We start from the raw sequence: 13,101 nt of genomic DNA, 5'->3' as shown, positions 1-13,101 counted from the left end.
CAATCAATTATAGAGCAATATATACATGCATAAAATTATATAAAAAAGTTTTACTTCTACACCATGTTTGTGAGACAATCGGTGTCATTAAGTTTACACTCAAAGTAACCATTATTATGGCAAGTATATGAACTATTAAACGAAAAAAAACACACCGTATATAATCCCAAATAACATAAAAAAATAACAGGTATGCATATAGTTTCTATACCAGCATTATCCATACTATTTGTAAATCATCCTACTTTGTTTTCAGCCGTCGTTTCATTACGAATACCACATGCAAGCATATTAAGGGTAAGAATGCCACCGGTCCAATAAGATGTCAAAGCGAAGAAATACAATAATAAAAGACTAGAATGCTGTCGGCAATCTAAATCGCGACCGGAACATTGATCATTATTATTGGCCTGCTTACCCGTCTAGCACTAGTAGTTGTCTCTTTATTCCATGACAGTTATACTTCGTTCGGGTTGGAGTGATTCTGCTTTATTACTGCTGCTGTTTGAAACAAACCATTTGTGATTACTTTGACTCAAATTGTGAAATAATTCCATGAGACAAGGTCGACTTTAATATTCAACAACTACAACTATAAATGTCTTTTTAGTACATAAGATTGCAGCAAAAATAAGAACGAAACAAAAATATTTCTTTTCAATAAATATTTTCAATTTGGTTTCTTTAAAATCTAGCTGTGCGATTAACCTGAATGCATTTTTAAATTGTAACGAGTTAAAATTGGGTCTTGAGACTACTTAAAAGTAGTCTCAAGACCCAATTTTAACTCGTTATCTAAACGCCAAGACGCTAAATGGAGGAGTATGTATACTATCTATAATCTTGTATTCTGTTACGAATACTATGATATATGTTGACATATACCTTTAATGGCTAATACGTTTCTTCTATTTTCTCATTTTTGCAATTTTTTTCTCCCGCTTTGAGATGCCTCGGTAAAAGAAATGGAGTCTCAATTTTAACTTCTTTATCTCCACGCTGACAGACTTAATGGAAAAGTGCTGCTAGCAGTGGAAAGTGGTGTGCTCAATCTCCGCCCGAACGAATGCTTTGTCGGTGAGGTTGCCGAAAACATAGATAATATGAACGAATTAGACACTTTTCTTTAAAAAAAAGTGATTTAAGGTTTCTTCACATATCTGTATCTGTGGTACGGTTACATTATTACATTCAAATTACTCTGTGTTAATCCCAAAATAATTATATGTTAATAAGAAAATTCTACTTTTATACTTTGATAAAAAAAAGTTTAGTGTCGAATTTATGCTACGTGATACACATGGAGGATTACATTACACCTCTACGTTTTTGGCATGCTGTAATGAAAAGGTTGTCTTAATCTTACAGTATACACAGCTCACTTTCTGCTATTATGGCTATTCAAAGCACCATTATCATGATTATATCAAAGACAATTTAGCGGGGTCATTTTGATGTTAAATTTCGCGTTTCGGTTTTTTAGCATACACCTAATTGGTTTGCAAAGTAGGTTTCGCAATTAAGCAATCTATCAGTTATCTAAACTACTTTCTAGAGACAAAAGTCGCAAAAGTTACAACTTTTATTAACTCACTGATACAGTCTGCGCTCACAAACAAATTTGCAAAGATGTTTTGTCTGTTCAGTTGATAGAATTCACCACACTCAAGAATATGCATCATAAGTTTAAAATTTCCAATCAGTAATAGAGCAATATATTACATGCATATATAAAAAAAGGTTTATCTTTTACACCATGTTTGTGAGACAATCGGTGTCATTAAGTTTACACTTAAAGTAACCACTATTATGGCAAGTATATGAACTATAAAACGAAAACAAAACCCGTACATAAATCACAAATAATATCAAAAATTAATAGGTTTGCATATAGTTTCTATACCAGCATTATCCACAATATTTGTAAAACATTCTACTTTGTTTTAAGTCGTCGTTTCATTACGAATACCACGTGCAAGCATATTATGCATATTAAGGGTAAGAATGCCATCGGTCCAATAAGATGCCAAAGCGAAGAAATACAATAATAAAAGACTAGAATGCTATCGGCAATCTGCATCGCGACCGGAACATTGATCATCATTATTGGCCTGCTTTCCCGTCAACTAGTATTCTCTCTTTATTCCATGACAGCTATTCCTCCTTCGAGTTGGAGTGCAGATCCTGCTGCATCAGAGCTGCTGTTTCAAACAATAAATTTCTTTTCGCCAGCGCATAGGGCGCTGGTACCTAATTCTGAGATGGGGTTTGTGTCCCGGTGGGTTCAGTCTTCACTGACAATGTGTACGCATGATGGTTCCAATTAGGGGTACTTTTTAAGAAATGTCCGCGGAATTTTCAAGGACAAAATTGTTCGCGATTGTCCAAATTAGGGGTGCTTTGGAGCAAAATTGTCCTTGAAATGAAAAATAGGGTATATTTCTAGGACTTTCGTCCGTGTTTTACCGCTACAGTTTTCGTTATTGACCTCATTTCCCCGTGAAATAGGGGTACAAATTCAAAAGCGTCCTTAAATGGTAAAAATAGGGGTATTTATTTTGAAAAAATGTCCTTGCTTCCTCGTGATAAGGGGGTGAAATGAAAATGTGTCCTCAAAATGATAAAAATAGGGGAGGTATTCGAGGGCAAATTTTCCTTGATTTCGCGCAAAATAGGGGTAAAATTGCTGCAAATGTCCTCGATTCCCCGTGAAATAGGGGTCATTTTCAAATCCTGGAACGGTCATACGTCCTACCTTTAAATACAAACTGAACCCACCGGGGTTTGTGTACACTAAAGATTAGCTAAGATTATAGCCTTCTTCTATTGGTATGAATTATTTTTTTTACTTCTCGTGGTGGAAATGTTTTTGATGTCTGCTAATTCGATTTGCAAGGAAAAGAAAGTATGTTTTGCCGTTTCAACGAACGAAAACGATTGAGTATTGCCAAAGTTTTGAATTTGAATGTTTGAATTATAAATGATGACTTAAAAAGTTATCATAGGCCTACACATATAAACATAATCTTGTTCAGCAATCAGCATATCAAAAAAATGACATGGTCAAAGCGGGGGAATGATCACGAGGTCATATCAGTGGACTACTGGGCATAGCATGATGTTTGGTTGCCTGTGAGTGCATAATTGATATGTTGATAACAGATCTAATAATGTTGTGGAATCAAAATCTTCATTATATGGACCACATTGAAGTCAAAGTAATTATCTATCCTATCCTGTATCGTTTTATGGATAAAATTGACTCAAAATGTTATTGATGATATTATTGCTATCTTTAACATCAGTTTTGTCTTTTCAACAGGAAAAATCCGATTGAAAATAAAGTTTTTAGGGGCTAGCTATAATATTGAACAATATATCCCATATTTTGACATGCAATTATAGAAAATAAATAAATTATTGTCTTACTTTATAAATGATAAATACTGTAAAATGACACATAACTAAAGTGAGGCCAATTTCTATCTTTTTTATTTGATTCATAAAATTACATTCAACAAAATGATTGAAGACTGAGAAAACACACAATGCAGACTACAGAATGGAGTAGGTAAGATGCCGGTAGCTGTAAAAGACAGAAAACAGAAATGACAGAAATGACAGAAAAGACAGAAAAGTTAGAAGTTATGAATTAGAGAGTTGTCAGGAAGCTGTGGGAGTTAAAATGTTGGGAGTTTGCTGGAATGGATTGCCATCAAACTTGGTGGATGCGACGCGACTACCATCGGGTGCCGATAATGGTCAAGGTCATCCGAGTATACATTGTTGGATTGCCATCGAACTTGGTGAATTTGACAAAATTTAGTTTCTGTAATTAAACAAATTTTTGAGCTACAGACACTTTAACAGTGCCACCCTTATTTACAGCTTCATGACTGCCTCCTTACCTACCATGTCCGTGCAAGGATTACTTTCATCATTTCATGCACTCAGATCAACAGTGGCATGGCCAACGGGGGGAGGGGCATCAGGGGAAAAGGGGCAGCTTTTCAGCCGGCCTAGGCTTTTTTATTAAATTGTTTTCATCTAATTGTGGGTAACTTGTGAACTTTGCTTATTTTTGGAATGGATATAGAATTGTGTTTCCTGCTTTATAACAATTTGTTGTGCCATATAAATAGTAAAAGCTAATAAAATATAATAATTGTGATGATTTGTAGGGATCAGCATCCACCCCTCTCCATGTACTCCACCACCACAAAGTTCTCGCCAACATCACATGCACTTCAAATAAAGTAGCTTATACTCACTGCGCCACTAAGAAACTCTAAAAATATGCAGGTATGCAACACAAACCTGTTGTGTATCAGCAGGTCCTGCAGCTGGTCAAGGCTTTCTGCCTTGGAGCATAGACCATTTAAAACATGCTTTGAGGCACAGTCCAGACTTTTGTGACAGTGTTACATTAGGACCACATAGAGTGTATATGGTCAAACTGATTCACTTCGACTCATTCTCAACGGGATTCTCACTCATTTGCATTCATTACTATCAATAACTACTCTCTAATTCATAACTCCAAACTTTTCTGTCTTTTCTGTCATTTCTGTCATTTCTGTTTTCTGTCTTTTACATCTACCGGGTAAGATGCCATGTCCATAGCTTTGCAGGAGTTTCGGACTAACAATCAACACATTCAAAAAATACAGTTTAAAAGTGAAGATTGTAGTGAATGATCAGTCCTTTATCATGTGCTTGCCACTATCTACTTTATAGTAAACTATACATTGCGAAATAATATAAAATTATTTTAAAATAAAATGTGCATGTAAGTTGAGTTAACATAGCGAATTAACTAACAACTGCGGTGTATTTCTTGATTTTTATAATAAGCATGGGTAAAAAGCAGTAAAGACAAAAATACAGAACAATTTGGAGTAATGAATTAAAGAGTTGACAGGAGTTATAGGAGTTAATGTGTTTTGCTGTTTCAGTGTGCATGTTCTCACCATTGATGGTTTGGTGAACTGTCATGTAACATGGATGTAAGCGTGATCCTAAAAATGCCTTTCACGGTGACCCAAACTATTTACAAGACCTCTTCTGCATTGACGCTGGCCTTCCCTTTTAAAGGGAATTTTTTTATTAGAACAGGTCTTAGATTGTAGCGGAGTCTTAGTCTTAGTATAGTCTTAGGTCTTAGGTAACAGTGGATATGTTGTCATCGTTTCTAATCTTGTAGTCTGAAAATCAGCAAAATTCAGCGAAAATAAGAAGAAAACAAAATGAAAATAAATATTTTAAATTTTGTTTCTTTAAAATCTAGCTGTGCGGTTAACCTAAATACATTTAAGTAGTCTCAAGACCCAATTTTAACTCGTTATCTAAACACCAAGACGCTTAAAAGGGCATTTCGTTATCCACAGCATCATCCCCCCATTTTTCTCAAAAAAGTTGACATTTTTATTTCACTGGAAACCTCTGGCTACATAATGTTTATGTACAAAAAATATCTTGCAGATTAATTCGTTTAGCAAAGATAACGTGAAATTTGAATTTCGTTCTGGTATACCAGAACAAAATTACAACACACTGTCTATGGAGCAGTGTAATACGCATAACTCGCAACTGCAAAATCGGAATCAACTGAATTTTTGGGAATAAGCTTTTTTCGTGGATTTCTACTGAAAAATGTCATAAAAAAGGATACTAATATCACGAAATACTCCTTTAATGTAGAAGTACGCATACTATCTATAATCTTGTATTCTGTTACGAATACTATGATACATGTTGACATATACCTTTAATGGCTAATACGTTTCTTCTATTTTCTAATTTTTGCAATTTTTTCTCCCGCTTTGAGATGCCTCGGTAAAAGAAATGGATTCTAGTCTCAATTTTAACTCCACGCTGACAGACTTAATGGAAAAGTGCTGCTAGCTTCCATAACCTCATAAAGTAGCGTCAAGCTGGAAAGTGGTGTGCTCAATCTTCGCCCGTTGTAATACTTTGTCGGCGAGGTTGTCGTAACATAGACATCATGAACGAATTAGACACTTTTCTTTTTAAAAAAAGTGATTAAAGTTTTCTTCATTATCTGTATCTGTGGCACGGTTACATTATTACATTCAATATCTTGCTAATTACTTAATGTTAATTGATAAAAAAAACAAATTCCAAAATACTTGTACGTTAATAAGAAAATTCTACTTTTATACTTTGATAAAAAAAAGTTTAATATCGAATTATGCTAAATGATAGTACATAGTGGATTACACCTCTGCGTGTTTGACGTTTTAAGGTCGCCTTAATCTTACGGTCTAGACAGATCACATTCTGCTATCATGGCTCTTCAATAATATTAAAATATTAAAATTTAGCGGTGTCATTTTTGGTTTGCAAAGTAGGTTTCGCAATTAGGCAATCTATCAGTTATTTAAACTACTTTCTAGAGATAAAAAATAACGGACAAATATTGCACCTGCGAGCTAATTATTTGGCGAATGCTTTATGTATCGTACTTAATATATTTAGTCAAATTGTAATGATACCTTTAAGCGATTAAGTACATCACAAAAGGCTTAGACTATACCATAGTCGAATTTTATTAAAAATATGTTATTATTAGTCATGATGAACCCATTTCGTTGAACTCAAAATTATACTGATGTTTATTAAAATTAAAGTATTCAATAGTAAAATGGTCATAAAGAATTAAGAATATCAGATGATTAGTGACAATAAAAGTAATTGAATGCAACATTATCTTGCATAATTATAATGGCTCACTTTAATACTGAACAATTCTGATTTTGGAATCTACCAGTTTATTGATAGCGAAGCACGAAAATCCACCCACTTGGGAAGCTAACAAACAGAGGGAGTGCGGTGACTGAAAAGATCAGATAGAGATGTGAAAATCTATCAGTTGCACACAAATCAATATAAATCAGAGTTTTATGCTTAAATGTAATAGCCAGAAATGGGCAAGTGGACTACGGAGAAGTCTACAAAAGGCTATACAACTTTTATTAACTGATACAGATTGTGCTTAGTGCTTATAGTAACAAATTTGCACAAACGTTTTTTTTTCTGTTCGGTTGATAGAATTCATTAATACATTCAAGAATATGCATCATAAGTTGGATTTTCCAAAGTTTTTCCTTTTACACCGTGTTTGTGCGACTAAGGTTTCACATCTCTATACTCAATGTACCCATTATTATGGAAATTATATGAAACAATATGAAACATTAATAGGAATGCATATAATTTCTATAGCCCCATTATCCCCAATATTTTTAAAACATCCTACTTTGTTTTCAGCCGTCGTTTCATTACGAATACCACGTGCAAGCATATTAAGGGTAAGAATATCATCGGTCCAATAAGATGTCAAAGCGAAGAAATACAATAAAAAGACTAGGAAGCTTTTGTCAATCTGCATCGCGACCGGAACATTGATCATTATTTTTATTGGCCTGCTTTCCAGTCAACTAGTATTCTCTCTTTATTCCGTGACAGCTATACTTCGTTCGGATTAGAGTGATCCTGCTTTATCAACGCTGCTGTTTCAAACATACAATTTGCGTTTACTTTGGTTCAAATTGTGAAATGTGCCTTATACGCGAATAAGGTCTAATCTTATCTCTGGCTGCACAGGTGACCTATTTTTCGATTTTCCAATTTGGCTTACGGCTTGCGCCAAAAATTTCGTCTCAAAGTCAACCTGTAGTTGTTAGATTCATCTGAACGTCAATGAGTTCTCCTCTTCACGCCAAACGCCAAGTGTTTCTGAAATGCTGCTAAAATAAGAAAACTTTTAATGCTAATTTATTGCACATTCTAGGGTGGTTACCTTTTTTAAATAGCCGAGTGAGAGGGTTTTCAATGAAATATTTTTTGTGTCAAAATTGAAGCATCCTATGTATAAAAGAATATATGAATATTTCCTGCACATCATATATAACGATTCGTGATACCCAATTGTGGCACATTTGATGTCGTTTAAGAGGCAGAGAATTTTATTTCAATTTTATATACGCCAAAATATTTTTTAATTGAGCAAGAATAAGGATAGAAAAAACGTTGAAAAATCTATGTAAAAATTACATTAGACCCCGCCAAAGATTACTGTTTCGTTTTTATGGTAATCTAATCTTTTATTTCCTGAAAAGAAAATTGGGGTCTAATGTGGATTTTTTATATAATTGATAAAACATCGAACGTGTATACAAGAAAAATGGTAGGCTTCACTATAGTATTATACTGATACACATGTATACGAGCACGTGTCTGGCGATTAAAATCGATATAACGTATTGTCCATGTAGAGGCCCATATTCTGTCGGATTTCTGTATGCAGAACACGCAGTTAACAAAAATTGGGCGCATTAATACACATTAATGTTTTTAAGCAAATACAAGATTCCAAAATATGGTACGTTTTCTGCCTTTGCTTGTCACGTGGTAAGCCTATGTTGAAGTTGCGATTATAAGTTTAAACAAGTTTCAAATAGATACCAACAAGACATGTGGCCGAGCGGTCTAAGGCGCTAGGCTCATGGAGTATCCAAAGCGGTGCGCCGTGAGTTCGAACCCCGCCTCTGCCAAACTTAATTTTTACTTTTTTTAAATGTGGCTGGGAGGATTTATGTATGGCGTGGAGTGGTGTGGTCAATGAGCTATAAACATGTTATCAAGTCGCAAATAGCGTCCCTAATCCCTTGATTTTATAGCTTTCCTGCTATCGATGATCTTTCTTTTTTCCCTTCTGTATTGATTAAAAAATAAATAAATATGTCATGTGTCGATGGTGCAACCACGAGAGGGTGGATTTAAGAGTATGTTGGTACGCGTTCAATAGTTTCGTCGTGGCTTAACATCCTTAACAATGTTAAAACTTTAAAATTCAGAACGGACAGAGTAAAACTAGAGGTTTTCAAGTTGACAGTTTACCGGAAGGACTATCCGACCAATTCTTCTCACAAATTGAAGGTTCTATTGCTTCTACGGACTATCATCAACAGCGCCTATAGTCATAGCCTTTTAAGTGCTTTTCCTCTGTCTTATTTAAAGGTAAATACCAGCAAGTCTGCACCACGATAAGAAGGTTAACATATATCTCATGTCACCTTTACTCACTGATATGTCGTGAATTGAGAATCGCGACAGGATTGTATTGATTGTTGAAGCTGTTCATACGTTCTTAATGAAAAGCGACGAAGTGAAACAAACAAATCGCATTTAAAGGGTTTACATGGTAACATCTTGGCATATGTTACCATAAATGACTCAAAACTTGCTGAAATGTAGGGTAGTATAATATCCCAGCTGATGAATCGGAAGTATCGATCTTGTTTCCCTCAAAGTTATATGTACCCTATCTGCCATTTCTGTTTATATAATGTTGTGACGTTTTTTTCCAATTTTTATATCCCTTTGTACCGTGCGATTATTAGTTTCCTTGATTAATTTGCTAATATCATTGTATTAATGTTAAGAACTTGAGTAAGCTGCAATTAATTTAGTTAAAATGGTTAAATATCACTAAAAGAATACAATGTAGATGAAGTAAAACGAACGCTTATTATCTTTTTTCATATCAGATGGTATGGGCCATAATGTGAAATTACAATGATTTTGTTGATCTATATGTAACTAGAGGAATAACAAAATATACATTGTCATTTCCTTACCCGAATCATTGACGTGACATATCATCGTTTTTATAATAATGCCTCTTTATTAAGTTCATCTTTGTCATCATTTCCCCTGGGAAATGTATATATATCCTAAATTTCAAACAGCAGCTGCCAAGTTGGAATATGATTTTAACTTCGGCTATCAATAATTATTAATACTCTATGAACACATACCGGTATTAACAAAAATCTTTGTCCGTTATTCGCTGTAGAAGTTACATCATAATCTGATCAACTACCATAACAAATAATAGATGAATACAATTTTGACCCTATCATACAATTTTGACCCTATCAATCTGCTTGTAGTACAAGCAGATTGCACTCATCACCTGTGTATGTATGCAATCATAGATTGAATATAGTACCGATACTATAACTTACAGGTAAGATACTAATCTTACAGGTGCGAGTGATCAACATGATATGGTTCAATGTATAGGCGTGAACGTCGTAGTGCAGGGCGATATAGTCAAAAATTTACGTCACTTTTTCTGGTTGATAAGGTTGCAGATAACAAAATATCAACGAATTCAGATAATTATCTTTAAAAAGATTTGTCCAAATATCTGTATCTGGCACGTTTACATTATTAAATTTTTTTGCTAATTACTTTATGTTAATGGAAACAATAATCCCAAAGACAATTATTTTTATACTATGCAAGTGTAGTGTCTTCTTATGCTACGTGATAATACATAGTGGATTACACCTGTGCGTGTTTGACATGCTGTAGTGAAAAGGTCGCCTTAATCTTATGGTGGTCTAGACGGCTCACTTTCTGCTATTATGGTTATTCAAAGCACCATAATATTATAGATAATTGACAGAAGTAGTTTTTAGCAATTGATTTACAAGGTAGGTTTCGCAATTAAACAATATATCAGATATTTTAAAAAGTACTTAATGGTTTCTTTAAGCCCTGTCTTGACAATCAACGCATCCATGGAAAGTAACAAATGAAGAGCTTTGTTGCAAAAGACCTTTACATCCGCTTCTTGACTTTTTGAGAAAAACAGTTTTTTTTAAATTGTCTGTAATTATTACTTGTTCGATTTGATTCATTTCGGTTTTGGATAAAGTGTAGACTGCCATAGTCGAATTTTGATTTAAATAAAAATATGTTATTATTAATCATGATGAACGCATCCTGTTGGAGCTCAAAATTATACTGATGTGTATTATAATTAATAGTAAAATGGCCATAAAGAGTTTATATAATTAGTGACAGTAAAAGCAAGTATACTTATGTTATTGAATGCAACATATCTTGAATAATGGCTCACTTTAATACTGAACAATTCTGATTTTGGAATCTACAAGTTTATTCGCGAAGGCCCGATTAAAGATTCCACTTGGGAAGCTAACAAACAGAGGGAGTACGGAGACTGAACTAAAGATCAGATGTGAAAATCTATCAATTGTGCACAAATTAATTAAATCAGAGTTTTAAGCTTAATGCAATAACCAGAATATGCACAATGGGCAAGTGGACTATGGAGAAGTTTAGATAAAGTGCTGATGAATAGAAACTAAAGGAATACAATTATCAAGCCTTCCTACAGGGTGAGTCAAAAAAAGTGCAATAGAGAAAAGAATCCATTTTTATTTAAGAACCGATTTGAACCTTTTAGGTTTTAAAACATTTTATAAGTGATATATCCATTAGTGACCTTTTGTGAAAAAAACCAAGGAATTAGCATTTACCGTTTTGTTTTTATGACCCATTTTATAGCGATACCCAATTTTAATGTTTGTCCAAGAAACGTCTAAAATGTGAACGTCAGCCCACTCTGTGTAAGGTAGATTTGGAACAACTGCTATTTTCTTAACCTCATTGGCATTGAAATAAAATGGAGCACCCAAATTGTTATTGTCCTTGGTCTTGTTTAAGGAAAAGAAACATCATTTGTTGTTATTTTCATTTTACCTTTACTTTAAAGATGTTTATTCTCTATCAAAAACATACACATTCGTAGGCGGATTTTTTCAAATGTCGAAATGAAATGCGCGCAAATTGAAGTGGAGTGAATTATAGTTGGAGTCGAGTGAGGTATGAAGGACTTATAAGTAATGTTAGAAAGTTTGTTTGAACAGAAAAAAGAAATTGAAATAACGCAAAAATCAACCTTATTAAGGTTAAGTCAGTTTCAGAGCTGGTGACTTTATCGTGCATTGTGTGTTCTCATTCAAAATACATGGTACCTCGTGGACAAATAATGAAATTGGGTATCGTAGCAAAAGGACTCATAAAAATTAAACGGTAGATGTGATCATGGAAGAAAGAGATAAGAAGGAACCACAACGAACGCATTCACTTTGTCCACTCCCTTTACCGACATTTAGTTGACATTGTTATTCATGAGGATTTACTTTGATCAATACCCCGCGTTAAATAGGTGATTGGTATTGTATTCCATGTATTTGCATGTCTTCTGGAGCGTGTGTGAAGGATGATTTGAACTAATGACCTTCCGTGCAAGCACCCTATAGGATTTTCTTTAGTGACGTGATCATCGGTCATTGATGGCCTACATCTTTTTCTTCCATTTTGCCCAATTTTTCCGAACTTTGATGACTTTTTTCTCAGAGTTGGCAGTCTTTGGCACTGAAACGAGTTAGCTAGTTACGATTATACACATATAAACTATTAAATTAAACAGGTTTTATGTACCGGACTCAACCGGAACATTGTGCATTATTTAAGAACATTTTACATCTATTTTTCATCGAAAAGTCACCAAAATCTTACCTTATTTGCTAAAGATGAAACTCAGCAAAAAAACGGCCGATTTTGATTACCTTTTCGATGTTTTATAGGACATTTTCTACACAACACGATCAAGAAAACAGTTTGACTGTAGATCCCAAAACAAAGCTACTATACATGTTCAGAGCATCAGTGAAATTCCATAATCTTACTTCTGGGTAGCGTTTGTTTGTTCGTGGATGGGTTTGTTATAAATTTTTTCCAGTAATGATTTGCCAAGCATCGATCGCGGTAAATGGATCATACATGAACGTAAGTACCATTGATAGCTTTTCTTTTCATGCGTCAATAGATAAGCGGATTAAAACTTGGCCGATCGAAGTCGTTGTGGTTCCTTCTCATCTCTTTCTTCCATGATGTGATTGACTTCATTTTTTCGCAACAGGTGATTATTGAGTGTGGCATTTATAACAATTTTTAATAATTGGAAAGTTCAACGTGGTTCTTACACAATTATTGATTCTTTGCTCTATTGCACTTTTTTTTTACTCACCCTGTATTTATTTTATTATTTCGTTTATAAAGCGCCTTTTGTAGATGTAAGGCCTCTTGCAACTAAATAAATTTGCCCCTTTTCTAGAAACCACCTTTGCAATCAAATTTGAGTCCATTTTTCGCACTACTTTATGTATCTTGACTAATGCTTTCAAAATCAAAAAGAAA

Source organism: Amphiura filiformis, chromosome 12 (genome assembly GCF_039555335.1).
Source record: "Amphiura filiformis chromosome 12, Afil_fr2py, whole genome shotgun sequence".
Classification (NCBI taxonomy): domain Eukaryota; kingdom Metazoa; phylum Echinodermata; class Ophiuroidea; order Amphilepidida; family Amphiuridae; genus Amphiura; species Amphiura filiformis.
This window is presented reverse-complemented; position numbering follows the sequence as displayed.